The sequence below is a fragment of the Lissotriton vulgaris genome, chromosome 5 (genome assembly GCF_964263255.1).
Source record: "Lissotriton vulgaris chromosome 5, aLisVul1.2, whole genome shotgun sequence".
Classification (NCBI taxonomy): Eukaryota; Metazoa; Chordata; class Amphibia; order Caudata; family Salamandridae; genus Lissotriton; species Lissotriton vulgaris.
In genome coordinates this window covers 73,122,400-73,139,395 of record NC_141693.1, presented here as the reverse complement: position 1 = coordinate 73,139,395, position 16,996 = coordinate 73,122,400, and positions in this window count along the sequence as shown.

The following is a 16,996-nucleotide window of genomic DNA, read 5'->3' as shown; positions in this document are numbered from 1 at the left end:
TGTGAAACAGTACTGAAAATGGTTATGTGCTAGATGAGTTCCACCTTCTGAGTCTTGGAGGCTACAATAGTGAATGTGGTAGTGTCATTCCAGTCGGGAATGACGTACTCAAATGCACACAACGTTGAGAAATTTCCTTTACCCTTTATGCTTTCAAAATAAAGTTTTATTGAAACATTCAATTTCGTTGATTGTAATCATTAATTTTTTCCAATGTTCAAAAGTCAAAATTATACTTGGCCCAATGCATTTCGGGTATTTTGCCCTTCGTCAGGGGCATTGAATTTCTGTCGAGGAAAATAAACACAACTGTCAAATATTTGTGGCCTTGTGTACATGACTATCATATATTCATAACTCTATTCACACAATCATATCTGTGCATTGTTTAGTTCGGAAACCTTTTACAAAGATACAAAAAACACTTCATGACATGTACTATCTCGTACCTGAGAGTGGATTCATAGAATTAATAGGATTAAACAACCTGTAAACATTTGTTATGAGTATTGTTTCACTTCTACTCGTTAGAACGGACCCTGGTTCGGCATTCAGTAAACAAAAAAGGTTCTGAGTAAACAAAAATCGTACCTTCTAAAGGGAATTTGAAGGGTAATTAATTATGGTCAACTCGGTACAAGTAAACTCACGAAATCTGACCTGAAACGAATAAAAGATCGCCGTGCTCTTAATTTACTACATCTTAATACCATGCTGTAATAAGAATTATCAATATTGTGACCGCGACCGTACCTGAAGTGTAAATGTGCCTGGATCAGGTCAAAAAGGGTTTACGATGTCATCAGGGTTCACGGACCGCGTTCTGTAAATAAGAACCCAGTCAAGATTCAGTGCCTGTGTTAGATCGTGTGTGCTCGAAATAATCGTGACGGCATTGCCAACTGGTTGCGTTGGGAAAATGAGTGCACTCACCTAAGTCGTGAAATGTCATCGGACGGCTTAGTGGGGTCACCATGCCGAACTTTCGAAAAAGTGATACGCGGTATTTTCGCCAGTGCCGGATGTTATCTCTCCCGCCCCGGAAGTGATACGCATGGATTGTGAATAACAAAAATAAAAAACGGAGTAGCGTGTAGTTTCTTGGCGTACAAAACAGAAAAGGGTGTAATCTGCCGAATCTTTGGTCGGAAAGTCAAAAATGTTCAAAAAAAGGGAGCGACCCTAATCGTAAACAGTGCTCGAAAGGCAGTGAGATAAGTGAACAGATAAACAAGTCTGAGTGTTAGGAAGGGAGCCAAAAGTCTATGTTTTCTGCGTATCTGGTCCTTATATGTCAAATACTCATAATCAATTCATAAACAATTCATAAACAATTCATAAACAATTCATAATGCACTGTGCATACAGTTAAAGCTAAGTGAATTGAAATCAAATGCTCATAATCAATTCGTAAACAGTTCATAAACAGTTCAGTTAAGGCTGAATAATGGGATAAACATTACATATTACTGCGCTCACAATTAAAAATCGCACTTGACTCAGATAATGATTGTGATTGTTGAAACAGGATGCCAGTGCAGATTTCGTATTCTTGGTTCGAATGTTACTTTTGTGTTAAATAATGCGTGTCTTTATTTTACGTTCTGTTTTCCCAACGTAAGCTAGGCCACATGGGCATTTGATCAAATAAATCAGATTTCGACTGTCACACGTTGTAGTGACTAGTAATTTGATCGTAAATCCTTGGCTTGGGTGTTTAATTTTGTTACCTTTTATAATAGCATTGCAATTTCCACAGTTGTGGCAAGGTAACGTGCCTTTGTGTTTGTCGGTGTGGATTTGCATTTTCTTGTTTAACATTTCCTTGATGTTTAAAGATCTCTGGAATGCAAATCTTGGATTGTGCTGAAAAATGTTATTAAAATATTCCTCCAATGTCAATAATGACCAATTTCTCAGTATGATTCTCTTGATTTTTTCGCTTTCAGTTGAGTATTTGGAAACAAATACTATCCTGTCCTCTTCTCGTGTCTTTGGTGGAGTCTGTAATAATGATCTCCTATTCATGTTTAACATTTTGGTTTCAGCTTCTTCTAGAATTCCCATTGGGTATCCTCGCTCATGAAATATGTCAATGCAAGTTTGCGTGCTTTTTTTCAATGACTCTTCTGTGGAAGAGATCCTTTTTATTCGCAATAGCTGTGAATACGGTAAGTGTCTTTTTAGAGAATATTGGTGAAAACTGGAAAAGTGTAATAGGTTGTTTCTATCTGTGGTTTTGGTGAAAACACTGGTTTCAAGTTTGTTTTGGGTCTTCTGGATGAGCACATCTAAGAACGGTAATTTGTGTCTTTGAATGTTGTGAGTGAATTTGATCCGGTCATTAACATGATTCAAGTCTTCAATTGCTTGTTCCAACTTCATCTGTGTTCCCTTCCACAAGACGAATATGTCGTCAATGTATCTCCTGTATGTAATGAGATTCTTAGACCACTGTTCTTTACTCAAGATGTTATCCAATTCGAACCTATACATAAAGAGATTTGTGTAGGCAGATGCGGCACAATTGCCCATAGAAGTACCAGAGCTTTGGATGTAAAATGACTCTTGCCATGAAAAGTAGCTGTGGTATAATGTGAAATTCAGATGCTCCATGATAAATACCTTCAAGCCTTCTTCCATATCTGATAACATTAGAAATGGCGCGGTCGCGTCTAGTCCTAAATTATGAGGAATTGAAGTATATAATGACTGTACATCAATGGTACAGAGGATCATTTCGCTGGTGAATTGTGTTTTCTGGTCTTCAAGTATGGTTAGAAAATGAGTTGTGTCCTTGATGTACGTGGTCATTGATTGTACTAGTGGCTGTAAATGCTTGTCAATGTACTTGCCAATCGGCTCATGAATAGAGTTGACCGTGGATACTATTGGTCTGCAGGGAGGATGGGTGGAATGCTTATGAATTTTTGGTATCATATATATATAGGGTACTGATGGATTTGATTTTATAAGGTATTGTTTCTCCTTAGATCCAATTACACCTGAGTCAATTGTTTGGTTTATTAGGGTAGAGAGTATCTCTATGAATTCTTTCGCGGGATCTCTTTCTATTTTATAACAGATGTTTGAGTCATTGACATGTTCGTTTACTTGGTTGTTGTAATAGTCAGTGTTCAAGATGACAAGGCCCCCCCCCCTTGTCTGCTTGACGTATGGTAATCTCTGGGTTTTCTGCCAGTTTTTTTAGAATGTTTCGTTCTTTGTTGGAAAGGTTAGTGACTCTCGACTTTGGCTGTTTATAGATTTTCTCTACCTCCTTACTTATGACTTTCTCAAATGCGTCAAGAACCTTGTGGCTCACCGGGGGGATGAATTTGCTTTTATTTCTGAGTCCCTTTAAAGTATCTTTTGGTGGTTCATCTGCTACTGGAATGACATTACTGAAGAAATGTCGTAAACGTAGTTTTCTCATGAACTTGTGAATGCATACTTGTGTGTCCAAGAGTTTAGAATGAAATGTTGATACAAACGTAGTTCCTTTTTGTAAAACATTTATTTCTGAACGTGATATTTGTTGGTTGGAAAGGTTAATAACTAAGGTTTTTGACTCCTGGTGTTTCTTGAAATTGAGTCCTCTGTTACTTGACCTTTTGCCCCTACTGGTTCTTCGGATGATTTTTGGCCTTTCTCCAAAAAAGTATTCCCGGTGTTGTTTGTGTCACGGGATGTGGTTGGTTGCTCTTGTGGTGTTTTTGTGGTGGGTTTAAATCTTGGTGGTTGTCTCCTGAATTGAGAATCACTGGGGAGGAGTTACGCTATGATCCAAGATGGCCACATAAGCTCCCGGCTCCGCCGACCTCCACCGGCAGCTCGTATATCCTGCCTCTCATCCTTCAAGCACGCCGGACTCCCACACGTATGAAGTGCTCCTGACTCCTGCGGTGCAAACCCGGACCCTCCAACTTACCGGGTGACAAAGTTACATCGAATTTACTTCTCGGCCTATTCCAGAGCTTCCGCCGGGACCTCGATTTCTGGCCCATCCGGGTTGGAAGTGATCAACACCAGCTGTGGGACCAGAGTTGCTTCTGGTCTCCCGACCTCGGTCCAATCCTTCTAATTCCAGTTGGCAACTGAGTAACCGGCTTAATCCAAGGACACGGCACAGTGACGCATGTGATATCGGTGACGACTGTCGGGGGTCCTATGCCCGGTGACCCTCTGGGGAGCCCCGGTTGTCGGGCTGGCCCCCGCGAGTGGCGAAATACCAATCTTGCCTGTTGTGTGAGCGCTCGCTGTTGTCATACGCCCCGTGTGTGCCTGGTTCCTGGACGGTGTTTCAGGGGTCCAAATCCTGCCTCGTCTCATGTCGGAGGAGATGGGAGATACTGATGGCACACCATCGCTGAGGTCCGTAATGGCCGCCATTGGGGCGTTCCGCTCTCACTTTGCCGTCCTGTGCCAACGGATGTCTGTAAAGCTGGATAACGCACACTTGAAACCAGAAGTGGATAATCCGACAAGTTGTCAGCATGCCTTGGACCCCATGGATTATTCCCCGCACTATTTAGAGACCCCTGGACGGAAGCCTGTTTTAGCCTATTTTGATGACTCTGGCCTTATGGAGGGTGCTCCTGTGATCGTCGTTGGCTTTCCCTGCTTCATTCCTGTTCGACGGAACATTGTTTCTAAAGGTTTCTACCGCCAAAGACAGTTCTTCAGTGACTTTCGGAGAGGTTCGTCTTCCTTCTTCATCCTCTATTGTCGAATTTTCGGATGCCGCCATTTTGTTTCCTCTCCTCGATCCGTCGCCATTGTTTTGAACTGTCTTGGACGCTTCGCTTTGTTCGTGATTGCTGTGGCTTGGACGACATGGGCTTTCGTGAAGAACCGAACTGGTCAGGGTTGACTTTGACATTCGGGGTTAGCTTTTCTATGTGCTTTATGCCGGATATGCACCGTGTATACTACTGGGAGATGGGAGGTTTTTGTTGGAGTTCTCCCCATGTATGTGTTCAGTACTTGCTTTAACAGTCGACATTGAATTTAGAGAGACTGCTGCTGGTGGGGGGTAATGAGGACCGGGAGTGTGTCTATTGCTCTCCTCCTCCGCTTTCTTTCCTTTCTTTAGGGCAGTTCTGGGGCGACAGGCACGCTGTTAGTGGGGTTGGCCGTAGCCATTACAGGGGTGCAGGGTGGTGGGTGTTGGGGGGGGTTATTATTTTAGTTTGTTTTGTTCTATGGTCTCTTTCTTCTCATCTTTCTCTTAGGTGGGGCTTCCCTTCCTCTTCAGTAGATTGGCTGTCTCTCTCTATCTTACTTCTTTCTCTATCTGGCGTCTATTCTTGCCTATTACTCACTGTCCCTGGAGGGTGGGCTTTCGGGATGATGCTCTAGCTGAATCGCTCGCCATTGTACTGATTTTTGCTCCTTGTTTGCTTTGGCGGGCGTAGTATGTTTAAGGCTGTAATGTCCATCACCTGGTTCTGATTGCAATGCGGGGTACGTCCCCCCCATCTCTTCTTAATTCTATTCAATGGTGTGACGCCATCGATAGTGCAGCCGCTACTGCTTCTACATAACCTAAAAATGAAACCTTTCATATCCTTCGCTTAATGGCACATACAATCATATGCTATGCTTGTCTCGTTGATATTATGCGGTCGGATACATTTGCATGCCACCTGAATATATATCTTGAGTTTGCGGCCGGCCCCTGTGGTTGTAGGCCTGCGCTTGTAATGCTTCGATAATTCAATAAAGGTTTTAAAAAAAAAAAAAAGAAACTACACGCTACTCCGTTTTTTATTTTTGTTATTCACAATCCATGCGTATCACTTCCGGGGCGGGAGAGATAACATCCGGCACTGGCGAAAATACCGCGTATCACTTTTTCGAAAGTTCGGCATGGTGACCCCACTAAGCCGTCCGATGACATTTCACGAACTAGGTGAGTGCACTCATTTTCCCAACGCAACCAGTTGGCAATGCCGTCACGATTATTTCGAGCGCACACGATCTAACACAGGCACTGAATCTTGACTGGGTTCTTTTTTACAGAACGCGGTCTGTGAACCCTGATGACACCGTAAACCCTTTTTGCCCTGATCCAGGCACATTTACACTTCAGGTACGGTCACGATATTGATAATTCTTATTACAGCATGGTATTAAGATGTAGTAAATTAAGAGCACGACGATCTTTTATTCGTTTCAGGTCAGATTTCGTGAGTTTACATGTACCGAGTTGACCATAATTAATTACCCTTCAAATTCCCGACAACTTTAGAAGGTATGATTTTTGTTTACTCAGAACCTTTTTTGTTTACTGAATGCCGAACCAGGGTCCGTTCTAACGAGTAGAAGTCAAACAATACTCATAACAAATGTTTACAGGATGTTTAATCCTATTAATTCTATGAATTCACTCTCAGGTACGAGATAGTACATGCCATGAAGTGTTTTTTGTATCTTTGTAAAAGGTTTCTGAACTAAACAATGCACAGATATGATTGTGTGAATAGAGTTATGAATATATGATAGTCATGTACACATGGCCACGAATGTATGACAGTTGTATTTATTTTCCTCAACAGAAATGCAATGCCCCTGACGAAGGGCAAAATGCCGGAAATGCATTGGGCCAAGTATAATTTTGACTTTTGAACATTGGAAAAAATTAATGATTACAATCAACGAAATTGAATGTTTCAATAAAACTTTATTTTGAAAGCATAAAGGGTAAAGGAAATTTCTCAACGCAGTGTGCATTTGAGGACGTCATTCCCGACTGGAATGACGCTACCACATTCAGAGTTCACAGCAGGTCACAGCAGTAGGCAGTCCTCGGAGAGTCCGCCCGCAGGTCCAGTAGTGAACTGAAGAGTGGGTCTGAAGGTCCTATTTTTAGGTCGAGCCTGAGCCAATGCGCAAGCGCTGCAATGGCGATCTGTTTTAGGTATTGTACCAAGGAGAAGCCCTGCCCATATTTTTCATTGACTTGTGTCTTTGTCCTTCGTAAGTGTTGGAGTTTTATTCCTTAATAGGCTTTTTAGTTTCTCTTTAGTACAGCCATGTCGTCATTTGTATCCTCCCATGGCTACTGGCCCCTTTACATGGTTGTTAACCAGTATGTGAACTTTTTCTTCATTGAGCCACTTTTGTCGCACGCACACATGAAGGTTCCTTGCTCCACCCTCCTCTTCTTTGGCCCTCCTCTGTCCCTCTTGTCCTTTGGTTCTTTGTGCCCTCTGTGTGACTCTCCCTTTCCGTTGTCCCTTTTTCCTCCTATCCAGTTATCCTGTCTGTCCTCCATGGCCTCCCCGCTCTTCCTCAGCCCCTCCTCCTCCCCTCGATCTCTGTAGTCTGGGCTATGATGGTACCCGTCCGGCCCCGGCTGGGGTGTCCCTCTGCCCCCCGCCACAGCCTGGCCTCTTCCTTCGCTCAAACCCACCGCAGAGCATCATGTTTTTCCTGGTTATTGTGTGCAGGAGCGGTGAGCGGTGGGCGGGCGGGGTGAGGGATGGGGCAGGAGAGTTGCCACAGTTCGGGCAAAGCCTGGCTTAGGGTCTGAAGGAGGACAGCTGGCGATCTCTGCAGAGGTAGGTGACTACCTCCATGGAAGGATCGGCTCCGGCCTGAGGTACTGCTGCCTGTTACACGTGTAGCGACCCAGGGCCCAAGGTGTATGTCTGTACTGGAGTTTCGGTGTGCTGTCGAGTTGAACAGTCACTTGGCGGGTCTCAAAGCACTCTGCTCCGAAGTCAAAGTCTACGTGTGCCACTGTATCTGAAGGCTAGGTTTGCGTGTGCCCTTATTGGAAGTACTACTCTGTGCACTGCTGTAATGTGACTTATTAATGCCAAAGCTTCACTGCTATAGAAATACACATTTTTGAACTTTGAAGTGGCTTTATCATATTTTACGTGATGTGTTACATGGTTTACATCGCAAACAGTTTCAGGGCTCGGCTCGTACATGGGCTCTAAGATCGGTTCTAGCACTGCTCTCCCTGCCTATTTATTGGCTGCCACATGTACTTAAAATGTTGTCAAAGTAGCCTATAGTAGTGCTCCTGCCTCGATGCAGCTCAGAGTAGTTACCAGGGGCTAAGACTAATGCAGACACTCCAGCCATTACTTGTGTTTTCTGCATGTTAATAGTATTGCCAGCCATGGTCCCTTATCTCACTGTGCCGCTGGTCTGGGGTTGTTTGTGTTACAGGTCGGCAGGGAGGTGGCATGGCTGTTCAGCAGACCAGGGCTGATTTCCATTTCCACATCTGGAGTGGTGTAGTGTTTGGGTTTTTTGTATTGTTTTTTTTTTTAAAGAAAACAATGCCCTAGAATGATGCCTAAAGTAATTACTAGAATGGGAAAAAGGGCCTCCAAAGGAGTTTGTTTTAAAGAATAGGTTTGATTGTATAGATGAATTGAGTACAGGTAACTTAATTGTCCTGAGTAAAATTAATTTCAGTGAATCAAATCAAATCACATAGATATTAATCTGCCAAAACAAGACAATACTTCACATTGAAGCAATACTTAACATAGAAACAACAACCAATAGACATGTGTATAAGCAAAAAAGTAGATTTTATCAAAGTTAAATTTTGCAGGGAAAAATACAATGAACTAAAATGTGCAACACAGAAATACAGGACAAGTGTCAGAAAATTAATCAAACTCTCTGTATAGTCTGTGGGAAGCTTATCCAGAATACAGATGTAAAAAAAAATTTCTTTTCGGATAAAGCAGAGGGTCGACGTTTCGGTCTCTATGGTTAACACGCTGAGACCATCATCAGGACAATACAGATTAATATTGTAACTCCCTATTGGAAATAGAATACAACTGTTTCAATAAAACATAAAAGAACTGAGTCCATCACTTGTTATTGCACTATACACATAGAAAAGAAACAAATGACATTAAACCTATACTAAGATAACAATTAATCTAATACATCAATACACTCATTAAAACAGACCAACATTACAACAAAAATTTACAGTAAAAGCAAACATTCAGTGGTTCAACAAAATTAGTTCAAAAAATTTAGAAAAATGCAGAAAAATGCAAGAGGGGTTAATTGTGGTAAATCAATTTGGACAGATATAATGTGTAGTTTAGCCAAAAAACACTTGGATTCATCTGAACAAGGTTTATTTGATAACAGTGATCTTAATTTATGCATCTTGTAAGGTCTAGGCGAATAGCACTTAGAGACTGTGCTTCAAGATTTTATAAAAAGAGATATACCCAAGGCGAGAATCACTACAGGTATCTTTTAAGCTTTAAAATTTGATGGCTTCAGTGGTAGTAGTTATTCAATCTGAAAATATTAGGAAGATTCTGAGTAATTTGATAAATTAGGTTAACATACTTTGTTAGGTTATATTGGCAAAAAAGGGGGTACCTTAGTTCAATGACCACCTAGCGAAGTCTTTTTGCAGGGGCTCAGATAATGCTTGTAAGGTAATCTTTAAGCTATAGGGAGAAAGGCAGGGAAGATGTTAAGAATCTCCTCTATAGTATTGATATGCTAATCAGACATTAGATATCCTTAGTAGTTACCTCCAAAATAGCGAGAAGTGAGAGAAATGATGCTCTCCTTATTCTTAGCGCACAGCAACGCAGTCGCGGTATTCTAACGCAATCGTCTACTAATGAACGATCTGTAAAACGAAAGTTAGAATTGTAATCCATCTCCGAGATAACGGAATATAGATGGGTTTAGTAAGTCTTAAGCATTTACCTGTTGAATATTCTGAGAGTTAAGGTCGCGGGGGATCTCTGCCATCACTCTGTCGGTAAGACGTTACGAGTGAAAGTCCCGGGTATTTATCTACACTAGTGTTTGGAGATCGAAACAGGACTGGTTAAGGAGCGCCATCTTGTAGTGGCTAAAAGTTCGTAAACTCAAACTAGAATTAAATGCCTGATATTTTACTAACAAGAGTGCTTATTTTAATTATGAAAGCCTGTATTAAAAACGGACAAAGAGCCTACGATAGTGTGCTAACGGGCCGCATATTGAAAGTTGATATAGATAAACTCACCACTTATGCTACCATGAAAAAGAATCAACATTCTGGTATCAACAGAGAATTTCAAAAAACATTGTGTAATGCAATAGCGGCATTAACAAAGGAACTAATTTGTTAGAACTCAATGGCAGTTGACAGTTTAGGAATGGCAATCCGTGACCATACATTCTATCTTGTCAATTAAAATCAACTCATTTGACATTATATCACATAGAGAATTGTTGTAAAATTTGCAGCTTAACTGGTCTAGATGTACATAATACAATAAAACGGTTGTATGTAGTACTTATAATCTGGATTGTGTAAACCCAGCTGAACTCATTAACTTAAACATGCCAAAGCCTGCCATTCTGTTGATGAATTTAGTCCTTTGTTGACAGTGTCAGTAATACATATCAATTTGCCCTCTCTCAGAGAGAGTATTCTGTCCATGTTATTGTGTCTTTTATTTGGTTTGATAAGCTCAAGTACCCACCAGGTCATATCAGTTTCTTTGTGTCCATACTGCAAATAATGCTCAACTAAAGGCGCATTTTCTTTTTTGCACCTAATGCGTGATTGGTGCTGTAAGATTCTTTTTTTAACAGGTTGAATTGTTTTTCCGATATAGTGCAGTAGGCATGGGCACTGAATGCAATAGATCACAGTGGTGGTGTTACAGTTTGAAAAGCTTTTTGCTATAAATTTAACACCGTTGATTTCACATGACTTAACTGTTACGGTTGTGGAACAAGCTGTACAGTTATTACATTTGAAATGCCCTGTAACAGGTGTAGTTTGTAGCATGTTAGTCAGAGAATTTTTGACAACGGGTTCTTCGTAGGCATGAACTAGTCTATCTCGGATATTAGTGCCTCTTTTGAAGGCAAACAGTGGTTTTTTAGATAATTCAGGGATAGATGTCAGTAGCTTCCAATTTCTGGTTATTATTTTTTTGATGATATTGGAGTGTGTGCCAAAGGTTGATACACAGACTATATCATTTTTATTTTGGCGCTCGCGAGTGTTTAGTAGAGCTTCACGGTTGTAATACCAAGCACGTTTCATCGATTTACGAAGAAGCCGTGAAGGGTATCCACGTGCCATGAGTTTCAGTTTAAGCTTATTTGCCTCAGAGAAATAGTCATTTTTGAAGGTACAATTTCTCCGCAAGCGGAGAAACTGACCAAATGGTAGGCCGTCTTTGAGAGCCTGAGGATGGTGACTTTTATAACTGAGAAGGGTGTTTCCGGCAGTTTTCTTTGTATACAGAGTGGTGTACAAGCGGTTATTGTCACCATTTCGGATGGTGATGTCAAGAAAGGGCATTTCTATTGAACTGTGATCTAAAGTGAATTTTAAGTTGGAATTTCTAGAATTCAACCACTGATGAAAAAGTTCTGCTTCCATGCCAAATCATGAAGACATCATCGATGTAACGAATCCATCTGCTTATGTGATCAACAAATGGATTGGTTACATCGAGGACATGTTGTTCTTCAAAGGAGGAGACATAGATATTGGCTATGTCTGGAGCATAAACTGCTCCCCTAGCTACCCCTTTAAGTTGCTGGAAGTAGCTATTCTGAAAGAGGAAGAAATTTTCGCAGAGGGATATTCTGATACATTCAGTAATGAAGGACGTAGGTACCGAATGTGGTCGGGGTCTTGACTCTAGAAGTTTCTCTAGGAAATCCAATACTTCAAGTTGGGGAATATTGGTGTATAAGCAAAATAATTACGTAAACGGATGGTGCGAAAGAAACGATATAATTCAAGTTTGGTATTGAATCGTTTACGTAATTATTTTGCTAATAACATCAGTGACCCCAAGAAAGGCTTCACAGGCTTAAGAAATCCATTCACTTTCTACCCCACAAATGCGATGGTACGTAAAGAGATCCTAACATTTGAAAATGCAACATTGATCGAAATTGAGAATCTTTTTAAGAAACCCGTAGGCTATAAACCAAATCTAACTAAATTACAACAACAGGCCTTACTTAATTTACAGAATCTCCCTACAGCTCTATTAAAACCAGCAGATAAGGGAGGAGGAATTGTGCTCTGGGAAAAATCAAAATACGAGAATGAAATGCAGAAACAGTTTGCAGTTCCATCCAACTATAAAAAACTGAGTGGAAACCCTTCCACACGCATAATGAAAGAAATTGTTAGCCTCAGTAAACAAGGCCTAGAAGGAGGATGGCTAAATGAAAAAGAAGCTGCTTTTCTTGTTAACAAAAATGTGACTGTCCCAGTAATATATTTACTGCCAAAAGTACATAAAGATCCGTTGGACCCTCCTGGCCGCCCTATTGTGTCAGGGTGTAATTCGATTCTTAAACCCCTGGCACAATATGCCGACTTTTTCATTAGACCCTTTGCAGTAGACAATCCCAATTACATCAGGGACACCATGTCAGTAATTAATGCAGTAGAGAACCTAACTTTTGATCCCATTGGTGATATCTTAGTTTCTATGGATATAGAAAGCTTATACACCAATATTCCCCAACTTGAAGTATTGGATCTCCTAGAGAAACTTCTAGAGTCAAGACCCCGACCACATTCGGTACCTACGTCTTTCATTACTGAATGTATCAGAATATCCCTCTGCGAAAATGTCTTCCTCTTTCAGAATAGCTACTTCCAGCAACTTAAAGGGGTAGCTATGGGAGCAGTTTATGCTCCAGACATAGCCAATATCTATGTCTCCTCCTTTGAAGAACAACATGTCCTCGATGTAACCAATCCATTTGTTGATCACATACGCAGATGGATTCGTTACATCGATGATGTCTTCATGATTTGGCATGGAAGCACTGAGGAACTAGAACTTTTTCATCAGTGGTTGAATTCTAGAAATTCCAACTTAAAATTCACTTTAGATCACAGTTCAATAGAAATGCCCTTTCTTGACATCACCATCAGAAATGGTGACAATAACCGCTTGTACACCACTCTGTATACAAAGAAAACTGCCAGAAACACCCTTCTCAGTTATAAAAGTCACCATCCTCAGGCTCTCAAAGACGGCCTTCCATTTGGTCAGTTTCTCCGCTTGCGGAGAAATTGTACCTTAAAAAATGACTATTTCTCTGAGGCAAATAAGCTTAAACTGAAACTCATGGCACGTGGATACCCTTCACGGCTTCTTCGTAAATGGATGAAACGTGCTTGGTATTACAACCGTGAAGCTCTAATAAACACTCGCGAGCGCCAAAATAAAAATGATATAGTCTGTGTATCAACCTTTGGCACACACTCCAATATCATCAAAAAAATAATAACCAGAAATTGGAAGCTACTGACATCTATCCCTGAATTATCTAAAAAACCACTGTTTGCCTTCAAAAGAGGCACTAATATCCGAGATAGACTAGTTCATGCCTACGAAGAACCCGTTGTCAAAAATTCTCTGACTAACATGCTACAAACTACACCTGTTACAGGGAATTTCAAATGTAATAACTGTACAGCTTGTTCCACAACCATAACAGTTAAGTCATGTGAAATCAACGGTGTTAAATTTATAGCAAAAAGCTTTTCAAACAGTAACACCACCACTGTAATCTATTGCATTCAGTGCCCGTGCCTACTGCACTATATCGGAAAAACAATTCAACCTGTTAAAAAAAGAATCTTACAGCACCAATCACGCATTAGGTGCAAAAAAGAAAATGCGCCTTTAGTTGAGCATTATTTGCAGTATGGACACAAAGAAACTGATATGACCTGGTGGGTACTTGAGGTTATCAAACCAAATAAAAGACACAATAACATGGACAGAATACTCTCTCTGAGAGAGGGCAAATTGATATGTATTACTGACACTGTCAACAAAGGACTAAATTCATCAACAGAATGGCAGGCTTTGGCATGTTTAAGTTAATGAGTTCAGCTGGGTTTACACAATCCAGATTATAAGTACTACATACAACCGTTTTATTGTATTATGTACATCTAGACCAGTTAAGCTGCAAATTTTACAACAATTCTCTATGTGATATAATGTCAAATGAGTTGATTTTAATTGACAAGATAGAATGTATGGTCACGGATTGCCATTCCTAAACTGTCAACTGCCATTGAGTTCTAACAAATTAGTTCCTTTGTTAATGCCGCTATTGCATTACACGATGTTTTTTGAAATTCTCTGTTGATACCAGAATGTTGATTCTTTTTCATGGTAGCATAAGTGGTGAGTTTATCTATATCAACTTTCAATATGCGGCCCGTTAGCACACTATCGTAGGCTCTTTGTCCGTTTTTAATACAGGCTTTCATAATTAAAATAAGCACTCTTGTTAGTAAAACATCAGGCATTTAATTCTAGTTTGAGTTTACGAACTTTTAGCCACTACAAGATGGCGCTCCTTAACCAGTCCTGTTTCGATCTCCAAACACTAGTGTAGATAAATACCCGGGACTTTCACTCGTAACGTCTTACCGACAGAGTGACGGCAGAGATCCCCCGCGACCTTAACTCTCAGAATATTCAACAGGTAAATGCTTAAGACTTACTAAACCCATCTATATTCCGTTATCTCGGAGATGGATTACAATTCTAACTTTCGTTTTACAGATCGTTCATTAGTAGACGATCGCGCTAGAATACCGTGACTGCATTGCTGTGCGCTAAGAATAAGGAGAGCATCATTTCTCTCACTTCTCGCTATTTTGGAGGTAACTACTAAGGATATCTAATGTCTGATTAGCATATCAATACTATAGAGGAGATTCTTAACATCTTCCCTGCCTTTCTCCCTATAGCTTAAAGATTACCTTACAAGCATTATCTGAGCCCCTGCAAAAAGACTTCGCTAGGTGGTCATTGAACTAAGGTACCCCCTTTTTTGCCAATATAACCTAACAAAGTATGTTAACCTAATTTATCAAATTACTTAGAATCTTCCTAATATTTTTAGATTGAATAACTACTACCACTGAAGCCATCAAATTTTAAAGCTTAAAAGATATCTGTAGTGATTCTCGCCTTGGGTATGTCTCTTTTTATAAAATCTTGAAGCAGTCTCTAAGTGCTATTCGCCTAGACCTTACAAGATGCATAAATTAAGATCACTATTATCAAATAAACCTTGTTCAGATGAATCCAAGTGTTTTTTGGCTAAACTACACATTATATCTGTCCAAATTGATTTACCACAATTAACCCCTCTTGCATTTTTCTGCATTTTTCTAAATGTTTTGAACTAATTTTGTTGAACCACTGAATGTTTGCTTTTACTGTAAATTTTTGTTGTAATGTTGGTCTGTTTTAATGAGTGTATTGATGTATTAGATTAATTGTTATCTTAGTATAGGTTTAATGTCATTTGTTTCTTTTCTATGTGTATAGTGCAATAACAAGTGATGGACTCAGTTCTTTTATGTTGTATTGAAACAGTTGTATTCTATTTCCAATAGGGAGTTACAATATTAATCTGTATTGTCCTGATGATGGTCTCAGCGAGTTAACCATAGAGACCGAAACGTCGACCCTCAGCTTTATCCGAAAAGAAAAAAATGTTTACATCTGTACTCTGGATAAGCTTCCCACAGACTATACAGAGAGTTTGATTAATTTTCTGATACTTGTCCTGTATTTCTGTGTTGCACATTTTAGTTCATTGTATTTTTCCCTGCAAAATTTAACTTTGATAAAATCTACTTTTTTGCTTATACACATGTCTATTGGTTGTTGTTTCTATGTTAAGTATTGTTTCAATGTGAAGTATTGTCTTGTTTTGGCAGATTAATATCTATGTGATTTGATTTGATTCACTGAAATTAATTTTACTCAGGACAATTGAGTTACCTGTACTCAATTCATCTATACAATCAAACCTATTCTTTAAAACAAACTCCTTTGGAGGCCCTTTTACCCATTCTATTACTTTTTACCCAGCCCCCAAAAGGTTTACTGGGTTGCTCACTTTATTCACCATAAAGTAATTACTAGGCCGAGATTAATTCAGATATTTCATCTAAGTTTTATTAGATCGAGATTGCCGGATAGCACAGCGATCTGGTTGCAAAAGGCATTGTGCTTTACCTGGAAGCCAGTGGCTTGCAGCCTCTTACTGTTTGCCAGGGATTGGCTTCGAAGTCGCTCATTTGCCCGCTTCTTATCCGTGGCTTGTCTTGTCCAGGTTGTGGCTTTCTACCGCTCACTTGTGGTCCAGCGTTTTGGAAACTTGAACATTTTTCATCACCTGGACCCAATTTAGTACTTAACAGTTTCTTTCGCGCTGTATGAGTTTAAACCAATCTTACCAATTTGCTTATCATTTAAAAATGTCTTCTCTCTGGCTAACCCACCTCCACACACCTCTTAACCTGACCAAAAAGTAGATAATTGGAATCATCTCTAACTTGAATACAGAGGTATCCCAGACTGGAGGCGACCTCGAACCTCAGGAGAGAGCGGGCAGTCCTATGTGAAGGGGGCTCGTCTTGACCTTTGCCCTCCCTGTAGGGATCTAGACAAGTCTGAAGTGCATTATGGCAATGCTAGGCGGCAAGCAGTGGTCAGGAGTGGACATTGGGAAGGATGAGTGGACCGGTTCAGTGCAGACTGCTGTGTGCAGGGGGTGTTTATGTACTTTATATACATGAGCGTGTCATCCACCAACTGTGCGGTTGCCTAGGGCTCAAAATGTACCATCCTTGTTTGTGGGTGGTGCACCAATCTTGGGAAGCTCTGACTGGTGCATTGTGGCGGCTTGTCACTATTTTGAAGATGTTTATAATGAGCGTTCACTGACCATTGAGGTTGTGAAATCAGTGGTACTGAAGGAACCCGGTGCAGCTTTCCAGTGAGTGAATAGTTGAAGCGTTTGTCCTACACATGGGATTCACGTTCAGATGCACAGCTCACATACAAGAGAGCGAGTGACCCCTGAGCACAAAGGTGGCTGCCCTTGGGAGGCAAGCAGGAAGCCCAAGCATCAATAGCTTGGAGGGTGACCTCCAGAGCCAGAGCAATGTATGCCTCAGAGC